Source organism: Petaurus breviceps, unplaced genomic scaffold (genome assembly GCF_028583685.1).
Source record: "Petaurus breviceps papuanus isolate PSGF00001 unplaced genomic scaffold, PetGlider_PUasm1.0 171, whole genome shotgun sequence".
NCBI classification, from domain to species: domain Eukaryota; kingdom Metazoa; phylum Chordata; class Mammalia; order Diprotodontia; family Petauridae; genus Petaurus; species Petaurus breviceps.
In genome coordinates, this window is record NW_027185754.1 from 164,017 (window position 1) to 179,356 (window position 15,340).

The following is a 15,340-nucleotide window of genomic DNA, read 5'->3' on the forward strand; positions in this document are numbered from 1 at the left end:
GGGGGAAAGTCATTACAAAAGCATAGGTGATGGATTGTCATGTATGAACAGTAAGAAATTTAGTGGGAAGAGAATTATACATAGCAAAGTTGGAAAAGATAGGTTGGGGCTAGGCCATGAAGGCCTTTAAAATTCAAAGAGAAGAGTTCATATTCCTATTGAGAAGGTGTAGGAAGGAGGGGTAGGGGGAGTGTGTGTGTGAGATCACATGCTGTCAATCAGCAGTTGTTCCAGATCAAACACAAACTGTTTGTTTAAGTTCATGTCACTAATCTGGTGTGGCCCAAGGCTGTCCTTACTCCTAACATGTAGCATGCGGGTATCATGTGGCTTGAAGAGAGGCAGAATAGCTATCTCTGTACAGGGCTAGAATTATATCTATCTGCTGCTTTAAATTTTGTTAGTCTAGGGGACATATTTTTCAAGTTCAAGTTAACTTCTTATCATTATTTCATTAAGGAGGGGGAGCAGGACTCCAAACTTTATAACCAAGATTTGACCTCTTTCCCACCAAATACCAGCTCCAAAATGAACACATAGAACCTTATTTATCCAATTTCATAGCAAAACAAATGAGAGAAAGTATAAATAGGGGAATATATATACATACATACACACACACGTATACTATACAAGAAGGAGCTCTCCCATTGAGAATAACTCAGCTCAGCCAAGAGAGAGTCCTAGATCTCACCCAAGGGAAAGTTTCCCGAAATCACTAGCATAGCAAGCTGGGGATTGGGACATGATGCCGGCTCCTCTCATGTCAGCTTCTGCCTAGTGTCTTTTCCTTCAGCAACTTGAATTGGGGTTGGGATTGTTCTTTTTCCCTCTGGAAAATGGAATCCAGAAGTCCAAAATAACTCACTAACTCAAAGACAGCTCCAAGCAATTTTGAAGAGACCTAAGTTACCTGAACCCTTCCTCTCTCAGCAACTACATCCCACCCCTCATCTAAGTAGGGAATTGCTCTCCACCAATGAGAAGAGAGTTCCATACTAATGGGATTTGGGATTGAGGTCACACTAACTTAATGGCAAGAACACTTACCGTGTTTCCCCGATAATAAGACACTGTCTTATTTTTTTTTTTGGACAGAAAAACACCAGAGGGCTTATTTTCAGGGGAGGGCTTATTTTAATGAACATTGACAGCAATTTTAATAAACAGGTAAATGTGAACAAAAAAATGTACCTTTATTCAATAAGCAAATCACTGGGGAAGAACAGGATGACGCGCTCACTGCTGCAGCTCTGATTGGATGCAGCTCAGAGCGCGGCGTGCATTTCACGAGGGGGAGGGGGAACGGTGCATATAGAGGGTACCGTAATGTAGCGTGTAGCGCAGGGGATCACCTTCACTACAGTAGCAATCTCAATAGGGCTTATTTTCGGGGGAGGGCTTATTTTAGAGGAATCTTACACAGTAAGGGGAGGGCTTGTTTTCGGGATAGGTCTTATTATCAGGGAAACATGGTACATCTCAGGTCCAAGGACATTGGTTCACATCTCATCTCTATTATTTCTTTAGCTTTAGACCTTGCCAAGTTACTTCATTTTCCTAGGTCTCTTGTTTCCTTGAGCTCTAAATTCTATCATTTTTCTAAATTTTTGTGCCAATCTATAATACTCTTGTTTGGATCTTTATTTCTCTTCACAAAGAGCTGTTAATCCAATTATTTATTTGGCTGAGCAAAGAGACAAAGGGCTGTATAATATGACTTGAGTGGAGGAAGTATTGAAATTCAGTTCTAGGTGATCTCTAAGGTCAAATCAGGGCTTGTGTGGAAGACAGGAGAAAGGATGGAGCTCTCAGTTCACAACTGTTCTTTTTGGGCATGTCTGAAGCTACCCTGCCTCAGTCAATGATTTGAAACTGGTGATATTTGGAGTAAGGGGAATGGAGTGGGTAAATTGGATCAGGAACTTGACCTTGAAATGAGACTATGTAGGTGACTGCTTATCCCAGTAGGTGACATTAGGGGAAGTGAGAAAAGCATCTGAAAGAGAAGGGTTGGGGGCAGGATGCATTTCTAGGTCTAGCCTTTGGTAACACTGGAAAGGAACAAAGGAAGGAAGGAAACAAGCATATCTTATGTGGATACATATATAAGCCAAAAGAAAGACAGGCCCTGTCCTCAAGGAGCTTACATTCTAATGTGGGAACTCAACACACAAAAACAAGCAGAAAAAAAGACACCAGGAAGCAGCCTGAGAGATAAATGAAGCCCAGCCTGGGACTCTTCACAAAATGGAGACTCCTGGAGGAACTCACTAATGGAAGAAGAGAATTTGTCTTACAGAGGGATATTCCAGGTTGAGAAAAGCTCAGTGATTGTTGAATATTTCAGGGTAAGGAGGCCTTAGGTGCTGAGGGAACTTCCAGGATAGAAGTGTGGCAGACATATAATTTTAAAGTCTAGAAGCCAGGAACAGGGCAGGGAGGGAGCCTGCATAGGATAGAAAGGTAGATATTTTTCCCTGACACACAGATAGAAAGGGAATAAATTCACTCACCGTGGCGAATCCTGGAGAGGATCACAAGAAAGGAGTTTTTCCAACTGGACTATAAAGCCCTAGGAGGCATGAAAAGTATAATTCTTTGCACATAGTAGGTGCTCAATAAATGATGTTGATGATGGTCTGAGGTATGTGGCTGTCTGGAGAATGACATGCATGAAACTTCCATAGTAGTAGTGCTGTACACAGAAAACACGAGCAAGACCCAAGTAACAATTTAGAATTGGACCCTTTATTATAATGCCATGTTGGCTGATCAGGCCACATGGCGGGCCGATGAGGTACCACCCTACCATCCTAGGTCATACAGCAGAGATCTCAGGTAAAGTCTCAGCTTTTGAAGGGATGCCAGGTGGCCAACGGTTAGGTATTATGTAAGCAGAAACTTGAAGAGGCCAAAAACAGTGATTGGTCAGTACACACCTCGAAATTCCCACTGGTGCTAAGTCTCCATGACCCGGAAGCCCACCCACCTCTGTGAAGGTGAGCTGACTGGGGAAGGGTGGAGCTAAACCTGGCAGTCTGCTCACTTCTGTGAGGGAGAGCTGAGGTTGGGGGATGGGCAAGCTAAGTACAACAGTAGTAATAGTGGTTGTCATAAAATTTTGATAATAGTAAAAATAAGAAAATATCTGGCATTTATATGATGCTTTAAGATTTACAAAGTGCTTTTTAAAATATAATCTAATTTTATCCTGCTTTAACCTCTGTGAGGTGGGTGCTTTATTATTCCCATTTTACAGATGAGACAATTGAGGCTGAGAGAGGTCAAGTGACTTGCTCCAGGGTCACACAGCTATTAGCTTTCAAGGCAGGATTCAAACACAGTTCTTTCTGACTCTAAGCCCAACATTCTATCCATTTACAATGTCAGATTATCCTACTCTTTAGGACACATAGGTATTTTTTCTGATAACTTTAGACAAGTCACTTCTCCCGTTTGGGCTTTGTTTTCCTTACCTATAAAAAAAAAAGAGTAAACATATGAAATGAGATCATATCTAGCACCTCTGGAAATCCCATCATCCCATGATCCTAAGATGTGTTTGTCCAGTGTTTTGTGGTGAAGGCTGCCCAAATCTTCAGTGTAAAGTAACAAGAAGGCAACACAAAGACTCTGATGATAAGATAAATCAAAGAATAATATATCTAGAGGTGGAAGGAACTTCAAGTGCCTAATCCAACTTCTTCAATTACTTGTGAGAAACTAGGGACCAAGAAAGTTAAATAATTTGCCCAAGGTCACACAGGTAGTAAGCATCACACCTAGATGCTCTGACTTGAAAACCGCCCTATCACATTCGTTGCCTTCCAGGTGCCTCCACATTTAACCTTTTCCAATTTTACAAAGCACTTTGTATGTATCATTTCATATGAATCTAACAACTCTGTGGGCTAATATCACTATCCTTATTTGACATATGGAGAAACTGAGGCTCAGAGAGATAAATTGGCTTGCCCAAGATTGCATACCTAGTAAATGGCTCCTTCTTCAGGGTTCATTGAATTTGCAATCATAAGACAATGAATGAATAAATGATCATTTCTTTTATAATGATAAAGACTGTGGCTTAGAAAGATTGTATCACCTATCACATAGGTGATAATTAATAGAGCCAGGATTCAAACTCAGGTTTTCTAGCTCCAAATCTAGTGATCTTCATAGGAAATAGAAAACTGAGATTTCCTATTTGTTTTATTGTGATTCACAATCTAGCTAGAAAACCAGTTGAAATGCCAGATCCTAAAAAATATTGCAAGCTATAGGAATGGAATTTAGGGTGCTATCAGGGTTGGATATTCTCCCCCAGCTCAGAAGTCAAACATGACCCAGATGACCAGACCTGGGCGCAGAATTTCTAGGGGTCTGTTCCTTCCACTTAAAAGACACCAAATCAATATTTTATTAATTTCTAGGTGATTTCATGTCTGAATTAATAGGTATAAATATTGATTGAATGAACCCTCCATTGATGAACCCTCTTCCTATGGTCTTAACCATTACTTTCCTTAAATCCTTCATAGAGTATCTGCCTCAACAAAGTAATGCTCTTTTTTAAAAATTAAATTTATTTGTTTACTTTTAGTTTACAACATTCAGTTCCACAATCCCTTGAGTTTCAAAATTTTCTCCCCCTCCCTCTCCTCCCTCCTACCCCCCATGGCACCATGCAATCAAATATAGGTTCTACAAATACCTTCACATTAAACATTAGTCAAATTGTAAAGAAGGATTATCACCAATGGAGTGAACAATGAGAAAGAATAAACAAAACAAGACAAAACACAAAAGAGAGAGAGAGCAAGTAGTTTGTTGCAGTCTACATTCAGACTCTGTAGTTCTTTCTCTGGATGTGGATATATATCCCTTTCCTTTTTGGAGTTGTCTTCTAGCCTTGCATTGCTGAAAGGAGCCCAGTCTATCAAAGTTAGTCATCACACATATGATGTATCTGTAATTGTGTAAAAAGTTCTGGTTCTGCTCTCCTCACTCAGCATGAGTTTATATAAATCTCTCCAGGTTATTGTGAAGTCCATCTGTTCCTCATTTCTCATAAGACAGTAGTATTCCATTACATTCATATACCACAACTTGTTTAGCCATTCCCCAATTGATGGGCATCCCCTTGATTTCAATTCTTTGCCACCACAAAAAGAGCTGCTATAAATATTTTTGTATATAAGGCTCCTTTTCTCACTTCTATGATCTTTTTGGGCTACAGCCCTAGAACTGGTATTGCTGGGTCAAAGGGTATGCACTTATTTATAGCCCTTTAGGCATAGTTCCAGATTGCTCTTCAGAATGGTTGGATCAGTTCACAACTCCATCAACAATGTATTAGTGTTCCAATTTTTCCACATTCTTTCCAGCATTTCTCATTTTCCTGTTTTGTCATCTTAGCCAATCTGACTGGTGAGATATGGTACCTCAGAGTTGTTTTCATTTGCATTTCTCTAATCAGTAGTGATTTAGAGCATTTTTATATACTTATAGATATCTTTAATTTCTTCCTCTGAAAACTACCTATTCATATCCTTTGACCATTTATCAATTAGGGAATGACTTGTATTCTTATAGATTTGACTCAGTTCTCTGTATATTTTAGAAAAGAGGCCAAAGTAATATTCTTATTCCTCATTGTGGTATGTGGGTTAAACCTGGATTCTTTTTTTTTAAGCAATTGGGGTTAAGTAACTTGCTCAAGGTTACATGGCCAGTTATTTCTGGGTGTGGAGCTAAGTATCAGAGCCCGGATTCGATCCCAGGTCATCCCGACTCTGGGGCCTGGTTCTCTTACTCACTGCGCCACCTGGCCAACCCTAACCTATTGGGGTTAAGTAACTTGCTCAAGATTACATGGCCAGGTGTTTCTGGGTGGGTGCTAAGTGTCTGAGCCTGGATTCAATACCAGGTCATCCCGACTCTGGGGCTGGTGCTCTTACTTGCTGTGCTACCTGGCCGCCCCTTAACCCTGGATTCTTGAAGGCTATTGTGAGTTGTAAGTGCTGGCGGGTTCTGCCTCTCTGAAAAGACTTTGAGTGTGCTCAGTGACAGATTGTTCTGAGGGTGAACATAGCTAATTAGAGAGAAGCATGTGACTAGTTGGCCGGTTACTTGTTGATAAATATTTTCTGGTCAAGGCAGCCCCTGAAATAAAGACATTTTTTTTAAAGGTTTTCAGTCATGTGTGCCTTCTTCTGCCTCTTTAGTGAGGCTGACAGATCAGTGAGAACAGAGGCAGACCTTGCCAAGAATCTTCACCACTGGCCATCATCAGCAAGTTTAAATTTGATTATTGCTACTCTAAATGTTAGCTTTGGATCTAATAATCTTTGAGAGAATCTAGTGCTGAAGAATCTGAATCATATAAATCTAGATATTTTTTGCTATAAGCAAAATCATAAGAAAGGGGGAAGTTTTAGTTAAATGGAAGGAAGGCTAACAGGTTTTTCTTAGAGAGACAAAAGAAAGGGAGTTGTTGAGTGGGTTTTACTGTACTCTCAAAGGCAACAAGAAACATTGTTTCATGGAATAATTGGCCATCACATATTGTGAAATTAATGATAAATATTTTTAAAAAGATCACCATGGAAATAATACTAGCTTATGCACCAACACCTGTTACTGAGGATGAAGTGGTAGATTCTACAATGAACTTCATAAAACCCTTTATAATAAATCAACATATGCTCTAATACTTGGTGAGTCTGATGCAAAAGATGGGAGAAGGTGAGAATGAGGAGAAATATATGGAAAAGTATAATTTCGAAGAAGGCATGAGAGAGACCAGACATACAGATTACACATCCTCTATATGGTGAACACTTTCTAGAGAAAAGAATGGGAAGGAACTAGATATGCCAAACACTATGGAAACTGTAAGGAACAAAGTAGATTATATTTTAAGAGGAAGGAAAAGACTTGTTTTTGACATGGGAGTTATCCCTCAATCAGGTGTCTGAGTAGAATAAGATAATTGACTTGTCAAAGTCAAAATCTAAAAGAATTAGTAGGAAATAAAGCTCAAAATAATGAATGACAGTGATAAGAATTCACATGTAGTTTAAAAAATTTAAACTTGAACAATTTTGACAATTGAAAGTAAAAAATGGAAAATGGATATCAGAAATGATGACAATATTAATGATACTAATTTTATTTAAATAATTAACTAGTGTAAATTAATTGTCAAAACAACAATCACACTTATGGAGGGGGGCAGAGTCAAGATGGCACACTTATGGAGGGGGGCAGAGTCAAGATGGATGAGTAGAAGCAGGACCTCCATGCAGCTCTGGCTTCCACCTTCCCCAATCCATGTAAAAAGGGGACTCTGAACAAACTTTGGAGCTGCAGAACCCACAAAATGACACAGAGAAGCTAACCTCCCACTGAGGACAGCCCAGCAGACCGGCAGGAATCGGCCAGCACAGCGCTCTGGGAGCTGAACCCAGGCCCTCGTAAGCTGGAGATTTTAGCCCCAGAGTGGGCCTAACCAGCCAATGGCCAGAAGGACTCCAGATCACCAGCGGCTGTGGCCATTTCTAGATTTATTAACACATAGATGCGAAGGACAAAGTGAGAGGTCAATGCAGTGTGGAATTTGGGACCAGTAGTTGGGAGAGCATTGGCTTTTGCCTCCAGGGTGAGAAGCCGCCTAGCACAGCCATTGCCACCTGGCAGCTTTAGCTCCTGGCCTGCAGAATGTAGGGGGACCATGCACCAGTCTGAGGGGTAATTGCTCTTGCTTTAACCTGCTTGGATCTGGATTGCAGTCTAGGGTGGAGGTCCTGGGGTGTGTGACCAACTTGCCAGAGCATGTAGAGGCTTCAGAGAGGGCACCCAACTAATACCTCTGGCAGCTGAGAAAATCCCAGCGTTTGGCACGAGAGCTCCCCTGTCTGGTGGCAGAGTACTACTGTGGCAAAAAGCCCAGGGGTCAAGTGACTGAGGGGCGACATGACCAGGCAAAGGAAACAAAGTGGAAAGAAGATTCCAACATTACACTCCTATTTTGGGGACAAAAAGGAGCAAAGCATGGAACAGGAGGAAGACAGTGAAGTCAGAACTCCTGCACCAAAAGCTTCAAAGGAAAATAAGATCTGGTTACAGGCCGTAGAGGACCTTCAGAAGCAGATAAGAGAAGTGGAGGAAAAATTGGGAAGAGAAATGAGAATGATGCAAGAAAATTATGAAGTGAGAGTCAACAACTTGACTGAGGAAAACCACACCTTAAAAAACAGACTAACTCAATTGGCAAAAGAGGCTCAAAAAGGCAACGAGGAGAGGAATGCCTTAAAAAGCCGAATTTGCCAGATGGAAAAAGAAGCTCAACAACTCAATGAGGAGAATCATTCCCTCAGATTTAGAATGGAGCAAAGGGAAGCTAGTGACTTTATGAGAAATCAAGATGATGTTAAACAGATGCAAACAAATGAAAGAATAGAAGGCAATGTGAAATATATCATGGGAAAAACCAGTGACCTGGAAAATAGATCCAGGAGAGATAATTTAAAGATTATTGGACTACCTGAAAGTCATGATCAAAGAAAGAACCTAAAAATCATTCTCCAAGAAATTCTCAAGGAAAATTGCCCTGATGTTTTAGACCCAGAAGGCAAAATAGAGATTGAAAGAATCCACCGATCACCTCCTGAAAAAGATACCCAAAAGAAAACTCTTAGGAATATTATAGCCAGGTTCCAAAATTCCCAGATCAAGGAGAGAATATTACAGGCAACCAGGAAGAAACAATTTGAATATTGTGGAAACACAATCAGGATAACATAGGATCTGGCAGCTTCTATGCTGAGGGATCGAAGGGCCTGGAATAGGATATTCCAGAGGGCAGAGGAGCTGGGATTAAAACCAAGAATTACCTACCCAGAAAAACTGAGTATCATGTTTCAGGGGAAAATATGGTTATTTTGTGGAATAGAAGACTTTCAAGCATCCTTAATGAAAAAACCAGAGTTGAATAGAAAATGTGACATTTAGATACAAGAAGCAAGAGAAGCTTGAGAAGGTAAACAGGGAAAAGAAATCATAAGCCACTTGTCAAAGTTGAACTATTAACTACGTTAACTATTACATTAACTACTACATTAACTACATGGAAAAACAGTAATTGTAACTGATGAAATTTTTCTCAGTATGAAGATAGTTGAAGGGAATAGAAATATATACGTCTATATCAGAGGGTATACAGGCGTATGAATACATATGTGAATGTGTGTATATATGTTTATAGGTATACATAGATAGAGGGCACAGGACCAAGTTAATAGGAAGGGATGATACTTAAAAGTTGAAATTAAGAGGTGAGAGAGGAATATAATGAGAGGAGATATAGAGAGACAGAATGGGTTAAACTATCATATAGAAGAGGCAAGAGAAAATGGTTACAATGGAGGGGAAGAATAGGAAGGCAAAAGGGAATGGGTCAACCTTATTCTCATTGAATTTTGCTCAGGGAGGGAATGACATACTAAATAGGGTATATTACCCTGCAGCAGAATAGGGGGAGAAGGGGATGAGAAGGGGGATGATGGAAGGGAGGGCAGGCTGGGGGGGAGGGAAGTTGGAAGCACTCACTTTTCAAAAGGGATGGGATCAAAGTAGAGAATAGAACAAGTGGGTGGCGGGATAGGAGGGAGGGAAATATAGTCTGTCTTTTACAATATATCTTCTATGTTAATGTTTTGCATTAGCTACACATGTACAATCTATACTGAACTGGTTATCTTCTCAGTAAGGGTGACTGACAAGGGAGGAAGGGAATGAATCTGGAATTCAAAGTTTTAAAATCAAATGTTTAAAATTTTATATACACACTATTATTAATACTATTTTACATGTAATTGGGAAAGAAGATATACAGGCACTGGGGCATTGAGATCCACCATGCCCTACTGGAAAAGTCAAAGGCGGTATGGGAGAAGATATGGGAGAGAGCAGATTGGAGGAGGGCATATCCTGTGGGATTGCTATTTTGGGGTGGTGAGTAGGGAAAAAAGTGGAGAAAATCTGTAACTCAAAATAAAATTCTTATGGAGAAGATTTAATAATAAAGTTAACAGTTACCTGCAAACAAACAAACAGACAAAAAGCAAAAAAACAACAATCACAGAAAGAGCATCCTAGTAAAAAAAAAAATCTGACTTGCTGCCAAACAGAGAGATGTCAGCCTTTAACATTGGTTTCCACTATATTTTTGTTTGCAAAATCTTACATGTAAAAGAATGATGGATGATTATGACAAATTACTATTTTATGACAATGAAACAAAAATACTGAAAAATAAAAACAGTTTTTAAAAAGTTTGAGAAGAAATCTAACTAAGCAATATCATCCCAAGGCATTTAAGGTTAAGAATGGAAGAAGGAAAATAGTGATAAGAAAAATGGAAAATGGAAAAGGTCTCTGTAGGCTACTATATGAAACTGTTTTCAAGATCAAGGATAATGGAACCACCATAATTGGACTATAAAATCACGTTTCAAAAAAAGAAGTTTGAATTGGCACTAAAGAAAATTAAAAAATAAAATAGTTGCTTGGGCTGTGTGTATAGAGGGCATCCATGCTGGAAAAGAAAAAAAATGTGAGGATATTGAAGAATAATTGGCAAGAGTTATCTGAAGGAGGAGAAGATACCAAAGTCATGGACAATATCTCAGACCTTAGTAATATCAAATAATATTACCTACAAAACATTAACAGTTATTGTCCTACATTCCTATTCTCCACATATACAAAATCTATACATTAATTAAAGACATCTTTAATGAAGATATATGTATGGATCAAGCAGTCTTTTGCAGGTAAAATAAAAAAATAGATCACAACTTTACCACATCACAATTGACAGATAAAGAGAATACAAAATACTATTCTGCTTATTGTTGGTTGATTATAAGAAAGTTTGTGATTCAGATAACAAATTGTCAGTTTAAAGACTTCTCCAACAAAATTTTTCCCATCGGTGCATCAATATCATTTAAAATTTCTTTGAATATATAACAATAGAAATAATCCTATTCAATTACATCAGGTGAATCCAAGCTGCATACTTGTCAAAGGTGTTCATCACTATGATGGAGGAGATTCAGTGTAGAGTTCAGATCAAAAATATTTCTTGTTAGTGGTGATTTCCTCCAGATACTCCTGTTTGTGGATAACATTGTATTAATTATAGTACAAGCCCAAGAACATCACAGAGACTTCTGAAAGAAATCTGTGATTACTCAAAGGAGTTTAGCTTGTCCATCCTCACAGGAAAGACCAAGGGGATGAAGAATGTCTGTTGTCCAGATATCAACATATATTTGAATAGAGAACTTGTCCATCAGTTATCTGGGACAAGCAGAATGGGTGGACAATGAGTAGGGCCCAGAGCTGAAAAGAAGTCTGATTTGCATTTGGGAAACTGCAAGACTCTTTTACTGACCTCAAACTTCCCATGAAAGCAATGAACTTTCTTTTTAATATCGACATTGTATCATTGTTGCTATGTAACAATGAGACATGGAACACAGTTACCTTAGAAAAATTGAAGATTATAAGTATGACTCAGAGGGCCATGAAGAGACCTGTTGTGGGTCTAAGTGACCCTAACATATAATCGGTTAGGAACTCTGAAGAAGAATACGAGTGAAATATATCATCAAGAAATTGTATTATAGGAAGGGAAGATGATCTGGTCACATGGTGATACTTAAGGATGTCAGAGTGTTCCACTGACACCTTTGTAATATTAGGAGAAATTGAGAAATGCCTCCATCATTTTGGGTGTGGTGAACTTAGGGGAGTACATGAATGAGTCACACAAGTTGGGCAGACATGGATGAGTTGTGATTTTAATTAATGAAGTGAACTCTGGAATCAATGAAATCACAGATCCAGTACGCTAAGAGGTCTTCTGCTGAACCAGTGAGTGAAAAAGATATTAAGTGCTTCATAGGTGTAATTTGTGTTATTGTGCAGCAATTTCAGTCATGTCTGACTCTTTGTGATCCCATTTGAAGTTTTCTTGGCAAAGATGCTGTATGGGTTTGCCATTTCCTCCTTCAGCTCATTTTACAGATGAGGAAACTGAGGCAAACATGGTTAAGTGACTTGTCCAGGGTCACACAGCTAGTATCTGAGACTGGATTTGAATTCCTTTTTTTTACTCCGGATCTGGTACTCTACCCACTGCACCACCTAGTTGCCCCACCATATATAAAGCACTGTGCTAAACAATGAGAATAGAAACTGAAAATCAAGATATTCCTTGTTCTGAAGAAACTTTCATTCCAATAGTAGGGGACAGTATGTATAGGTAGTTTAAGTGTTAAATCAGGTACTTATGGTGCAGAGGCAACGTAGATAGTAAAACATCTTTAATGTTATTTTCATAATTAGAACTACATGGGTTTCTGATGTAGAACTATTTGACAATTCTAAGGACTTTGGTGGTGAGTAAAACACTTCTCCTCACTGGGCCTCATTTTCCTCTGTAAAATAAGGTGTTGGTCTGGATAATTACCAAGGTCATCTCGAGCTTGCAGATCCTTTGGTCTTTGGGTAGACTGCCTATGCAGTGTGGCTTGAAGTCCAATGGGCAGCATGTTTTATCTGGACAGATCTTTTATCATCTGGCATGATGATTGAAATTCCACCATTATAGAATTATTTCTCTGTGTCTTAAATCCTTTTTGATGCTGACAGGCTCCTCCCTTATTAGAAATCTTTAAGTTGTGTTATCAGAGAACTCCCTTTTTGGGTATGCGTTGAACTGGATGCCACTGAGGTCCCTTCCAAGTCTGAAATTCTTTGACTCCTTGATCTCCAGGGGTCCTTCATGAAAATGCAACAACCCCTTGAAGGGAAAACAAAGGGAAAAGATGACAGCCTATTACCACAAGGTGCTGGTTTCTAACTTTATGCTGAGATTCAAATCAGGATCCCTGAAGGTCTGTAGGAAGTCTTCAGTGCCCCTTTTAGAGGCTTGGAGAGTGTCAAACACATCTGTCTGAGAACTTTCTGGACATCATAGAGCACTGAGTAGGCAAAAGCTCCTTCCTGACCCTGACCTGCCCATGTGCTTGTGGGGAACAGAGCCCAAGTCAAATCTAGAATGGATGTAGTGATATTTAGAAAACCCAAGATGTCTCATTGCTGTCCACACTGGGTAGTATACTGGTATTTTAGATTTCTCTCAAGTCCTTGTGATGGTATAAACCAATACCATGAATAGGAAGGATGATGTATTCTGTTTTTTATAGGACCATGCTGTAAATACTTAACCCTAGGGTAGAAATGCATAGCACTATGGTAATTTGCTAGCCAGGATTCATTGAACCCAGATGCAAGAGGTCATGACCCCAAAAAGTTCCTTATTTCACTTTATCCAATTTTGACTTTTTTTGGGGGAGGGGAATTATCCTTTCATTGCGCTGCTTCAACGCATAAAAGGTTAGAGTCAGACACCTCAGAGGTTATTTATCTACTTATTTCTGCTTTTTCCAGACAAGGTAGTGATTTTTTTTGTGAATTTCTTCTACAGTGGACATTGACAAACTAGAATATGACCATAAGAGGATAATGAGAATGGCAAGAGAATTCAAAACCATGTCAAATGAGAAACTGCCTAGCCATGTGGACAGTGAGTTCCCCGGCTCTTAAAGCATCAAAGTTCAGGCTAGACAGTTATATGTTAGGATGTTGTAGAGAGAATTCATACGTCAGGCAGAGGTTGGCCTAGATGTTCTGAGGTGTATGCCAAACCTAGGATTCAACAATTCTGTTCTATTCCTCTCAAGAGGATTAGAAGTGTGGTCACTGGAAAAAGCATTTATTTTGGCTTCAGTTAACCTTGGTTTGAGTTCTGGCTCTGTCACTTATTGGTTATTAGCTATAGAACCTTGGACAAGTGATTGCACTTTTCTGAAACTCAGTTTCTCCAAAAAATGAGGGGATTTTATTAGATGTGAGTCACTGGATTATGAGAACCTTGATAGCAGGAACTGTCTTTTACCTTTCTTTGTATCTTCAGTGCTTAGTGAAATTCTTGGCACATATATAATAAATGTTTAATAAATGCTAGCTGATTGAGTGATAGATGATATTTTTCAGCCCTAAGATTATGTATGGTTCTATGACCTATATGGTGAGTCTTGGATGGAGTTGATGAGTCCTCTGAACTTCTTTCAGGTGGGCATACTTTGGGATTACTGTCTTCCATGATGCAGTGGGAGTGATTCAATAGTCATTCAACAGTCATCAAATACTGATGAGTGCTTGCTGTACTCAGTTCAATCATATAAGCATTTATTAAGCACCTACTATATGCCAGGCACTGTAGTGGGATCTGAGGACAGAAAATAAGAAACAAAATAGCCCCTGCCCTGGAGGTACTTACGTAGGGAGAGGAGTGGGAAGGGGGAAACAGCATGTACCCAGATAAAAAAATACATAACAAACAAAATGAGTACAAAACCACTTTCATTGTGGGCCATGTGCTAACAATTGGGGGAATCAAGAAGGCCTCTTGGTAGGAGAGGGCTCTTGAGATAAGCCTTGAAGGGAGCTAGGGGTTCCAAGAGGTAGAGAAGAAGAGGAAAAGCATCCTAGGTGTGAAGAGCAGCCTATGCAAAGACATAGAGGCAGGAGATGAAATGGGTAGCAAATGGGCCCATTTGGCAGAAAATGTAGAATCAGGTCAGGGGACTAATGAAATTGGGGTAGTGTTAGCTGTAATGTTCAGCATATAAAGTTACTGAAAACCTGTGTACTACTGTATGTGCTTCCCCTCCCCCCCCAATCTGGGTGGCTACTTTGTGCTACAACTTCAGAGGAGGAAAGTCTAAAACAGATATGTCTGGCAGGGAAGAAAGAATATTGAGTGCATACAGCCCATGTGCAATTTCTAGTTTCCATAGTAACCAAGCAAAGAAGATTTGCTAAAAGAAGACTAGAGAGTAAGTGGATCCAAGTCCATATGATTGTGTCTTAAACCTTCTAGCATACTGAACAGGCTGTTATTATTATTATTATCTTATTTCTCTGTTCATGTCCTTTATTGTAAGTTGTGAGGGGTTCCAGCTCCTTCCCAAGTGAAGGGGCTGACACAAAGTATAGGAATTCTCTTTCACTTACACATCTCATATCATGTCTCCAAATAGCAGGTGCTTCCAAGACCAATGAGCAGTTGTTCACCTAACAGAGAGTGGTTGGAGCCAGGCTCTCTGAGTCCTGGGAATCCATGGAGACTTGTTCTGCTGTCATGGACAATGCACAGAGAGCTCAGACATTTGTTAGGATGTGGAGGAACAGCCTG